Genomic DNA, 12,804 nt, shown 5'->3' with positions numbered 1-12,804 from the left:
GAAGAACATCACGAAGGGGGTGGGTACAAATAATTTTGAGCCTAAAAACCCTTTGTTTTCTAAAAACCGTGAACCCGGCCAAATTACAACCCTTAAAAGTCCTAATTGAAGTAGGGTTTAGTTTGAAAGCACACTCCGATGAGATAGCGTTCAACTGACTCCCAATGAAGCGAGACTCATATCCATGTTGGTATCGTACGTTTGCTTTATCTTCCATATGCAAAAATCGAGGTTGTGTCAACTAGTGATCCATTCACAAGAGGTCGCAACCTCATTTCAATAAAAAGTTTCTTTAAACTTCAATACTAGCATAGGCTTTGCATTAGAATCATCATTCTTAGAATTAACATTCTTCTGCATACAAATACGTGCTTAACATCAAGGAAAATACCATGATGAGAATCAGTGAGTAACTTGATCATGTCAAAGTACAAGAGACTTGAGAACTCCGAGGAGTAGAGGCTAATCATCTCAAATGTTGACCAGCAAGGGGCAAGTTTCCTGAAAAATACGTTGGGCATGAATAGTTAATGCTTTCCTTGATTACTCCGAGGGGAAGAGTTTGAAGACTCCGTTGAGCGTGGTAAAGTTGTTTCCACGTTTGTTTGACTTCAAAACAAAGAAAGCTTGAGGATTCTAGTAAGATGTACCTAATCTGGGGCAATTGAATCGAGGTTTGACCTCTCAAATTTGGCATATCTGGTGCAATCAAGTCGAGGAATCTCTATCAAATTCAACCAATCTGGGGCAGTTACGTCGAGATTTGACAAATCTCTCCAAGGATCCTATGGGGCAATTTCCTTCATGGGTCATGAAACTTGGGGCACAATCTTCTGAGTTTTATTGTCCTCTCCCTAATCATAGGAGTTTATTTCTCCTGGAACCTTGGTCTCTCCCCAAGCATGGAGTTTATTTCTCCCGAGTGTTTGTTCCATCCCTCAAGCATAGGAGTTTATTTCTCCTAGGAGTTATCCTACTTCCCTAACCAAGGATCGTTACCTGGATTTCTCATCCCTAACATGGTGAATCGAGGGGATCTCCTCAAACTGAAAATCCTCCAAGCAGTGGCACATGGTGAGAAGTCAGAAATCATTCTTCAAGTCAAAGAAAAGTGCATCTTACAAATCAAAGTCCAATATCTATTGGCGCCTCCACATGGTCCTTAACACTAAGGGGATTCTCCCTGGTGTTTACCTCACTAATGCCTTTATTTGGCACTCTGCATATAGTATTCACTGCATATAACATTGCATCCTCAAAAGCGTAGCATATCCATCAAAGCGGATCATTACGCCATAGAAAAATTCAAACATGCATACAAAGCATAAGCCAGATAATACAAATCAACATTCAATCAAGACAACGATACTCCCCACATAAAAAATGTCCCTACAAACTTTGATTGATATCTGCTACTACATTACAAATCTCCTTATGCCACGGTGCCGATACCTGGTATCCTTAATCCCCAAAAGAAGTATCATTTTTTCTCTCCAACGTGGATCGGATGCAATGTCTTTCTTCGTCAGAATCGTTGTCTTCGAGGTTATTTCTCGTATGCTGCGTACAGATTAGAGTGCGAATGAGGGTGGGCATTCAACCCATCTCATTTTTCAATCGTTTGAATAATCATACTTGGTGTGTGGCGATTCGAACGATTGCCACTCTTGAAGAGTTACACCCCGCCTTTGGCCTGAGGGATTAATGTAATTCTTATGCTTCGTAAGCATCAATATCCCCGTAATCCCCCGTGGTTACTGTCATCTTATTGCCGAGCCTAGTAGTCCCTAGTCTCCGTGATTCCTTCCCTCGTACGGGAAAATTTTTCGGATCCAACCCCCGTGTTGCGTATCCTTTGCCTTCCGTCCTGGCAAATCATTTCAAGACTAAATCCCAATCCCCAGTAGGTCCATCTACCAAGCTTCTCAAACACTCGTCTGTGTCATTCCTTCGATACTCGTCTGTATCTCCTTTTGATGCTCGTATGTGTCATTCTTTCGATACTCGTCTGTATATCTCCTTTTGATGCTCGTATGTGTCATTCTTTCGATACTCGTCTGTATCTCCTTTTGATGCTCGTATGTGTCATTCTTTCGATACTCGTCTGTATCTCCTTTTGATGCTCGTATGTGTCATTCTTTCGATACTCGTCTGTATCTCCTTTTGATGCTCGTCTGTGTCATTCTTTCGATACTCGTCTGTATTTTCTTTTGACACTCGTCTGTGTCGTTCCTTTGGTACTCGTCTGTATCTTCTTTTGATGCTCGTCTGTATCTCTCCTTTTGATGCTCGTATGTGTCATTCCTTTGGGTACTCGTCTGTACCATCTTCCGATGCTCGTATGTGTCATTCTTTCGATACACGTCTGTATCTCCTTTTGATGCTCGTCTGCGTCATTCTTTCGATACTCGTCTGTATCTCCTTTTGATGCTCGTATGTGTCATTCTTTCGATACTCGTCTGTATCTCCTTTTGATGCTCGTATGTGTCATTCTTTCGATACTCGTCTGTATCTCCTTTTGATGCTCGTATGTGTCATTCTTTTGGTACCCGTCTGTATCATCTTCCGATGCTCGTATGTGTCATTCTTTCGATACTTGTCTGTATCTCCTTTTGATGCTCGTATGTGTCATTCTTTCGATACTCGTCTGTATCTCCTTTTGATGCCCGTCTGTGTCATTCTTTCGATACTCGTCTGTATTTTCTTTTGACACTCGTCTGTGTCGTTCCTTTGGTACTCGTCTGTATCTTCTTTTGATGCTCGTCTGTATCTCTCCTTTTGATGCTCGTATGTGTCATTCCTTTGGGTACTCGTCTGTATCATCTACCGATGCTCGTATGTTTCATTCTTTCGATACTCGTCTGTATCTCCTTTTGATGCTCGTCTGCGTCATTCTTTCGATACTCATCTGTATCTCCTTTTGATGCTCGTATGTGTCATTCTTCCGATACTCGTCTGTATCTCCTTTTGATGCTCGTATGTGTCATTCTTTCGATACTCGTCTGTATCTCCTTTTGATGCTCGTATGTGTCATTCTTTTGGTACTCGTCTGTATCATCTTCCGATGCTCGTATGTGTCATTCTTTCGATACTCGTCTGTATCTCCTTTTGATGCTCGTATGTGTCATTCTTTCGATACTCGTTTGTATCTCCTTTTGATGCTCGTCTGTGTCATTCTTTCGATACTCGTCTGTATCTTCTTTTGATGCTCGTATGTGTCATTCCTTTGGTACTCGTATGTATTTTCTTTTGATGCTCGTATGTGTCGTTCCTTTGGTACTCGTCTGTATCTTCTTTTTGATGCTCGTATGTGTCATTCTTTCGATACTCGTCTGTATCTCCCTTTGGATGCTCGTATGTGTCATTCTGTCGATACTCGTCTGTATCTCCTTTAAAACACTTGTCTATATTACCTTCCCACCAGACATACTTCTGCTCCGACCACTTCCATGTAGTAAACATTTCCTTTGAGAACCTTGTATTGGCACCTTGGGCTACGTTACAAGCTCTCACCATTCATCCAATGACTCACTGTAAATATTTCCATCAGAAAAACAAAAATTCTCTTTCCCCAGCAGATATCAAAACAAAAATAAAAGAATAAAGACCACTTCATCTCCTCGGGACAAATTTCAGGTCTTCGGTATTTAATCTTCTTCTACTTCGAATGTTCGAAAGGCTGGCGCCAATCTCACCTTCGAGTATAAGACGATTAAATAGGGGCAGCTGTCATACCCCAAATTTGTCCTACCCTTAAGTTCTAACTGGCTCATGCTTTTCATTTTACATGCATATTTCCACTAGGGCATTAACATAATTCATGCATCATTAATCAATAAATTGAAGTTGAGATCAAAGATCTTGAAAATTGAGGTTCCTACTACACCCAAGTGGGATTCATCTGGGAATACCTGTGAGCGTGGATCAAAGGGTTATTGGTTGCTATGGATTTCTTGGGCCTTCTTCATTGGTTAAAAGGAATGTGCTTAAAGTTGCTTGAATTGCAATACAATTAGGGTGTCGCTCATTGATTCCTAAAAATTCCCCTAATCAATCATGTTGCAAATTATCTCTTTGGCTCTCATACAAGGCTTTGATACAAACATGATAGTTGGCATCTTATCTTATGGTATCCACGCGAGTTAAGGAATGTCTGAGATGTGCATCTAAAGCTTAGAAAGGAAGAAACTTCATTGGGAATTCAAGATCAACATTGATTACAAGTTCCATTCAATATCCATTACATTACACATGAAAATTACAACAAAAAGTTTGTGGTTAACTTTTAGTCACAGTTGACTTTTTAGTCAACCATTGACTTTTGTCAACTGTTGACTATTGACTGAGTTTGACCAGATTCTGGCCTTAGACTTTGACCTCTGACTCCTACAAAGACTTCTTCAAGAATCTTCCTAAACCTACCCTTCAAACATTGCACTTCATAAGCCTGCCACGCCTTTGATACACCAATGCCAAACATCATATCCATATACATTTCCAACCATATCCAAAAGGTCATATTCTACTACAAGTATCTACGAAAGCCATATTTAACAAAGTCATGCTGTTACTTTACATTTTGCTACATCATATGAAAAATTACAAATTACACAAAATCTGTTTCTAAACTTCATCTTCATCGTCCGCAAGCATCCACCAAGCCTGCTTTGCCATTCTATTGCAAGTGCGTGTCCTCCAAGCGTCATGCCATGCCTTCCAAAACCTGCAAGCTTCATCATCAAACCAAATATCAATAACACCCCAATGCTAACCATACAAACATTGCATCCCCACATCCCATCAATTCCCAACTGTTATTTACCAGCAAATCAACAAAAAACGACTGCGTAAATTATAAAAGAAGCATCTTAATCCAAAAAAACAAAAACAGACTTGCACCAAGAAAGATAAACCAATATCAACCACCTACAAGTAACCTCATTCTGCCATGTTCAAAAGCCGACATATTCTAACTCTTTCCTTGTAACAACCCTGCAAACTTTACCAAACAGAGCCCCTGCATTTAGATATAAAACAGTCCATGACAGTTCCAACAAAAAACCAGAAAACCAAACTTCAAACTAACTTCTCTAACTTCAGTTCATTTGTTAACTAACATTTACATTCGGCCCTATACACTCACTACGCATACAATTTACAAAAATCCATACCATACACAGTTCAACATGAAAGAGTATACCTCGGGTACCGAACAAGTCCCGACAGGAACTTTATAACAGGATGCTACTTCAAGAGGGATCCACAACCGTGTTGCGTTCGTCATGCTTTCAGCTCCGTACCATAAACCTCGCAGTTCCATCATTCAAGCCACATCAATGCAAACACATCCAAACTCAGAATTGAGTTCAGCTTCGTACCTATCCGCATTCCTCGGCTTCAGCTAACCATCGTCATAATTTGGCAGCATCTCCTATAGTACATAGAACAATAAATCAGCATGCCAATATTAACCAAAAAACGCATCAGATTCGCAAAACCGGTGCCCATTCAAATGTTGATACAGTCCCATTCATATGAGCTTACAGTCAGCAGCAATTCATGAAAGGGAACTGAGATAACAAACTCAAAAGCTTACAAATCCTCAGTCTAACTAACTTTCAGTTACCAAACAGAATCTCACCCCTCATTAACTGTCAAAATAACCCCTAACCGACTATATCCTAACCACCTTCCAACTACCTATAACAGAATTCAACTGAAATCTTAACAGAAAACAGAGTTGCAATTAACTTCAACCTCATTCTAACTAATTCTCCAATCCACCAATCTACACCATTGATTCATAACTGATCCAATTTCTAACAGCTATAACCAACCCACTCATAACCTTCAAACAGAATCCTAACTGTCCAAACCTTCTAACCGTTTCCTAACCTCTCATATAACCAACCTAACAGAAAATCAGTTTAAAGCAATCTCCAAACCAAACTCCAAACCTGAATAACCAACTTCAAACCTCTTTAACAGACTCCAAACCTAAGTAACTACCTCCCAAACCTCACTCCAAACCTAACTCACCCGAGCCTAATCCTTATATAAACACTCTCCCTCCACAATTCAAACACCACGCCATAATTCACCTTCACACACTCATTCTCCACCATTACACACGCCATTTCCTCCCTTCACCAATTCACCACCATCATCATCTTCCTCAATCTACACGCAACTCTTCACTTCTTTAACCTCTCCGAGTTCATCACTCACGACATTCTCTTCATCATCACCATCCTCCTCAACTCAGAACTCAGGGAGAAGAACAAGAGTTTGAGAATCAAAATTGAAGAAAAGATCAATAATGAAAAGTGTAACAAACCTGTAACCGATTTTCCACGAAGAACAATCACCAATCGTTCTTCATCAACCTTCAACCTCCTTCGCGATTCTTCAACGATTACAGAGGAAAAAGAAAATCTCAACGAACTGCTCTTCAATCATCATCATCATCCCAACCTGTAATCGATCTTCGATCATCATCTTCTCTGAAGCGCACACTCTGCAATGTAACAAGTTTGATCTCTATAATCTTCATCTCCGTCACAACACAGCCGCAATTGCAACGTAACCACCTTCAACAAATTCAACTTCAATCTTCATCTTTCATTCATCTTCAACCGCAGCGCCGTGGCGGTGGTGTTCGTCGTTTTGTTCGATCGGAGAAGAGCCGGTCCAGCCAATCTGAATCAGAAATGAGGAGGATCACGAAGGAAGGAGCGCTCGATTGAGACGAAGACTTGAGAAATGGAAGTGAGAAGAACTTGATTCGGAGAGTGACGCAGAGTGAGTAATCGGAGACAATGGAGCTCCCCGGCCGCCGCCGCCATGGCTGCTCGTGAGGAGAGTTTGAGAAAGAACTCCAAACGTCGCAGGTACTTCTCACCCTAATCCCTTTTTCTTTTTAATTTTTGTTTTTTTATTTTAATTTCTTTTTTTCTTGTTTTTGTTTTTTGAATTAAAATGATAATAAAAACTGAATAAGGTTCAGTATGGATCAAAACAATACCCCTGGGCCTTGCGCCTTAATTCCTAGACACACACTGTATTTTCTGTCTGAACCCCTGTGCCACTCAAATTCATGCTAGATTTAGGTTTTGGTTCACATAGTTTTTTTCCTATTTTTTGGCAATCTCAATGACATAAAAACCTCATAAAAAAAATACTAGTTTAGGCTTAGTTAGAATTTAGGTTTAGTATATTTTAGCTTTGAATTAGAATGCCCTTAACACAATCAAACTCATAAAAATAGTAGTTTTTTTCTAGTTTCACTTTTGTGCTAATGCTTGAATCGTTTTTTTGTACTATTTCCGTTTTCATTTTATATAATCGTTGTGTGATTTCGTTACTTGTTTTTGGCCTACTTTGACACCATTTTAATGCTCCTCCTAGAATTTATTCACCATGTTAACAATAGGAATTACACACTAATTAGGGTCAGAAATTATGTTAGTCTCCCCCTTTCCATTCTTTTTCTTTCACAACCTAAAACATCTAAAAATACTCAAATAAAATCCCTTTAAAAAATACAAAGAAAACATTTAAAAAACATTAATAAAAAAGTGAAAATCATTAAAAAGGGAATGGAAGCTTGAATCTCCCTTGCTTTAGGGAATCATTCGAGTGCTTGGATCTCCCTTGCTTTAGGGTTCCATTCGGGCGTAAGTTCCCAAATTCTAAAAGACACAAACCAAAGAGTAACTCGAGTTTCCCTTGCTTTAGGGATTTCCTCGAAACACTCAAACTCTCTCTCTTTCTCTCCTTTCTTAAGGGCATTGTTATCTCCGCTCTATTGCATCCTAGGTCGGTCCCTTATGCAAGAGCGCGAGCGTTAACTCCGCCCAACAAAAAAACACAAAAACGAACAGAAAATCTTGAGCCGAACTACGGCGCTCTGATTCTTGAAAAGGATACGTAGGCATCAAGTCGCGGGGCTTGAACGAGCACATTTGTAAATAATTCCTTCTTTTCCCCGTATTTCTTTTTGCATTCATTCGTATATAGACATAGACATAGTACACACCCTTTAGATAGAAACAAACATAGGTGGATACCATCTAGTACGATGGGCGCGAGGGGTGCTAATACCTTCCCCTTGTGTAACCGACTCCCGTACCTAGATTCTCTGGTCGCAAGACCCTGTTCCTTCCTTTTCTAGGTTTTCTGATATTCCTTTCCCTTATGGGTGGCGACTCTGTTCATTTTTTCGCGAGCGTGCGACAACCTTCCCTTTGTATAACCTACCCCCGAACCCAAAATCTCTTAAAGGTCTTTTTCTGTTTCTTTTATAAACCTTTCCTTAATTGGATAAAATAAAAGTCGGTGGCGACTCTCTGATTTTCAAAACTCAAAAATAAAAGAATAGTCAGTTCGTATCTCTCACGAGATATAAAAAACCGAGGGCGACAGAACTGGCGACTCTGCTGGGGATATTCAAAAAACAAAATGTTTTCAAAAGGGGTTACCTTAGAGTGTAGATCACTTCGATGTTTTCAATTGCTTGTCTTGATTGTTCTATTTTTCAAAGGTTTGTTTGGGTATTTGCTTATGTGAAAGATTCTAACCCGAATCTCGAGATACCTTAAGTATGTGACAATAGACCAAGGAAACTGTACGACATGTACCGATATGGTTGATCTGGTAGTCACCGTTAGTGCGACACTTTGGTCTGTACTGATATCCCTTGAAAACGATCAAGGAGTATGTTAGGCTTCCGAAATGTCATTAAACACTAATTTGCCTTAGAACCTTTAGTTGAACTTGACTTGTGGCCTATTAAGGGACTAGCTTTGAAATTGATCGAAGTTAGTTATCCTCGAGGAATATTTTGATCGGTCGTCCGAGTGCCGTATTGAGATGTTGTCTCCAAGGATCATAGAACCCGAATACTATTTTAAGATAGGTTTAAACCAACTCAACTTTAGTGGGGAGGGTATCACCTATCAAACTTCATGCAAGCCTTTAAACCTAAGGCTATTGTTTGATTTGTTTGTGTGTGCCACATGTTTGACATCATGACATCATAAGCATCATAAACATATCATTTTCTCACTAATCATTTCAAGGATCGAAGAGTTTACCTTTGTTCTGTTGTTGCAGGTAATGGCTCCCGCTACCAGAGATTATGTCCGGATCAACATTTCAACAGTACCATCTGAACTTAAGGACTTAATATCAGAATTTCCCAGAAATGCTCAATTCACTGAAAAGCACGGTCACCTACTCCATTTGGTTACCTCAAAATTTGAAGAAGACATGATACGGGTCCTGTTCCAGTTCTTTGATCCCGAACATCATTGTTTTATATTTCCTGATTACCAGTTAGTACCCACCTTGGAAGAGTTTTCTGAATTAATTGGATTACCTGTTCGAGATCAATTACCTTTCATTGGTTTAGAAAAGATTCCAAAACCTGAAATCATTGCTGCTGCCTTACATTTGCGAAAGTTAGAAATCGAGTCCAATTGGGAAACAAAGAGTGGAGTCAAGGGTTTGCTTGCTAAGTTCTTAATGGAAAAGGCTCGATTACTACTAAAAAACAGAATTTGTGGCTCTTTTGATTTATGGGTTGGTTTTATTCCCTAATCTCGACCAATTCATAAGTGTACACATTATCAACATTTTCTTAACCCGCAACCCGGTACCTGCCTTGCTGGGAGACATTCTACATTCCCTACACACTCGTACCATGAAGAAACGAGGAACTCTTATGTGCTGTGTACCACTACTGGCTAGATGGTTTACATTACACCTTCCCCGATCAGTGTTGAGAAACGAACAAAGGATGCATTGGTCTCGCAGGATTATGTCTTTGTCTCATTCAGATATCCGGTGGAACAACTTCTTTCAAAGAGACATCACTATCATTGACCATTGTGGAGAGTAACCTAATGTGCCACTCCTTGGCATCAGGGGAGGCATCACTTACAACCCCTCTTTAGCTTTGGGCCAATTTGGATATGCACGAAGAAACGGTCCTCATGACATGATTATCCATGGCATTGTGTTCAACTACGAAGATGATTCCCAAAGATATCGACGAAGGTTTATACATGCGTGGGGCAGTGTCTACAAAGTAGAAAGCAAGACTTTAGGACAATGGAACTCTATTCCTATGGAGCCTTACCTCAAATGGGTGCGTGCTCATGCTCAGAAGTTCATCATGCCATATCCCGCTATTCTACCTGTGACTATTGAGCCAGAAATCGAAGGGGACAAACCTTGAGTTATTCTACATCCGGACATGCCGACTGACCTGGAAGAGCTGCAGAAATCTTGGGTTCAACTAAGAGAAGAAAGAGACACCTTCAAAGCACACTGTCAAGATTATGAGAGGAAAGTGTTGGAGCTCACCAGACAACTCTAGGAAGAACAGCAGATCAACACATTCCTGAGTGCAAAGAGAAAGCGTCCATGGGAGGCTTGAGGAATCCTTTATTTTCTTTATTTTATTTTGTAAAGCCCGAAAGAAGCAAAGAAAAAAAAGAGAAAAAAAAAAAGAAATAAATTGTTTGACTAATAAATGTTTGTTTCTCTTTTAAACAAATCTAAATTCTAAGATCCTTGAAAACATTGCATATGCATTTCATTCATAAACATTGCATAACAGGTTCACATAACAAGTGTCTCATCTCCTCGCTGTTTATTTCAGTTATAAGGGATGGATTCTGAAACAAGCGTCAAGAATCTCGAAGCACAGAACGCCCAAGTTCAGATAGCAATTCTGGAGTTAGCAAAGGGGCAACAAGAACTGAAAGCCCTGATAATCAAGAAGAAAAAGAAGCCCAAAGGATCTGTAGGCTTAAGTCACCTTGCAAGGAAGGTCAAAATCCCAGTCAAGAGGTCCAAAAAAGCACCGATCCCTGAAATAGTCGGTGAAGGTGATCGAGAAGACAACCACAGCAACCAGGGTTCTGCCAAACCCTCCCTCTCTTCTAACGAAGAAGATTATCATTCCGAAGACGAACAAGGTGATGACAAATACCAGCAGTTGGAAGAACGCATGAAAGCTATGGAGATACAAAAAATACCTGGTTTAGACTTCAAAGATCTTGGACTCGTCTCAGATATTGTTATTCCTCCAAAGTTCAAAGTTCCTGCCTTTGCAAAGTATGATGGAGTTTCTTGCCCAAAACTACATCTGAGGTCCTATGTGAGGAAGATACTACCTCATACAGCAGATAACAAATTATGGATTCATTTCTTCCAGGAAAGTCTGCCGGGTACACAACTCAAATGGTACTACCAACTAGAAAGTACAAAAGTTCACACCTGGGAAGATCTGGCTGCTGCTTTCTACAAACACTATCAATACAATGCTGACCTTGCACCAACCCGTACTCAACTACGGGGCATGTCTATGGCACCAAAAGAAAGTTTCAAAGGGTATGCACAAAAGTGGAGAGATCTGGCTAGAAGGGTTCAACTACCCTTATCTGATCGCAAGCTGGTCGACATGTTCATGGGCACTTTAACTGGCCCGTTCTATAGTCATTTGCTGGGAAGCTCGTCATCAGGTTTCACTGACCTGATATTAACTGGAGAGCGTGTCGAAAGTGGTATTCAAAGTGGAAAAATTCAAATAGGCTCCTCCTCTGGTACTACAAAGAGGCCCATCAGTGGGAGAAATGAAGTCAATACAATGCACAGTCAGAAAAGTCGCAAAAGTGAGCATCACCAATCTGTAGGGGCTATTCTAATCTCTGCATCTGCACCTCAAAAAGATCAACCGCCGAAGTATATGCGTCGACCAGATGCACTAAGGAGAAACTTCACCAGAATCAATATGCCAATCTCTCAAGCATTGCAGCACTTGTTAAAAGCAGATCTGATCACATTGAAAGATCCTCCAAAGAATGTCAACACTTCCTCTCCTAGTTATCACCCCGATGCAACATGTGCATATCATTCCAACTGTCCAGGACATGACGCAGATCACTGTTGGGCCCTGAAAAATAAAATACAAGACATGATAGATGCTGGGGAAATTGAATTCGATCCTCCAGAGACTCCAAATGTCATCACTGCACCTATGCCAAAGCACGACAAGACCGTTAATGCTATCATAGACACTGTTTACATCTATGATGTGAGAGAATTGTCAACTCCGCTCCTTGAAGTCAAAAGAAAGCTAATACGAGCTGGTTTCATTCCAGGTTGTGACCCTGATTGCTTTTATTGTGCACACCTACCCAATGGTTGTGAGAATCTGAAAATAGGAATTCAAAAGTGGATGGATCGCCGTATCATTATGTTTGAGAGGCTCCCTTCTATGGACGATTTATGCGAAGTTTTTGCAAATGGGATGAGAATAGAGGACGTCTCAGTGGTTTCTAACATACCATTGAAAATCCCTACCAAAACTCCTTTCAAAATTTCTGCTGCACCCAAAGTGGCATCTGTAATCATCACCAGCCCGGCTCCATTTCCATACTCCTAAGACAAAGCTGTCCCATGGAGTTATGACACTAATGTCTATGTCCATGGAGTTAAGCAAGACACCTCGACTGAAGAGACCGTGAATTTTACTACTCTAACTGTTGATAATATTGTGGGTACTAGTAAGATTACGAGAAGTGGAAGGATATTTTCACCAGAAATTTCTCCAAATGTTGCTACTAATCCAGTTCAGGTCCCAATTCCTAATCAAGATATCAACGCTCGAGGCAAAGAGCCACTAGTCGAACCAGTTCAAATACCGGTGGAAGTCACTATTGAAGATCCGAAGAGGCAAGAAATGGAGGAAATATTGAAAATCATCTGCAAAAGTGATTACAATATTGTCGAACA

This window comes from Vicia villosa, unplaced genomic scaffold, assembly GCF_029867415.1.
Source record: "Vicia villosa cultivar HV-30 ecotype Madison, WI unplaced genomic scaffold, Vvil1.0 ctg.001445F_1_1, whole genome shotgun sequence".
Taxonomy (NCBI): domain Eukaryota; kingdom Viridiplantae; phylum Streptophyta; class Magnoliopsida; order Fabales; family Fabaceae; genus Vicia; species Vicia villosa.
This window is presented reverse-complemented; position numbering follows the sequence as displayed.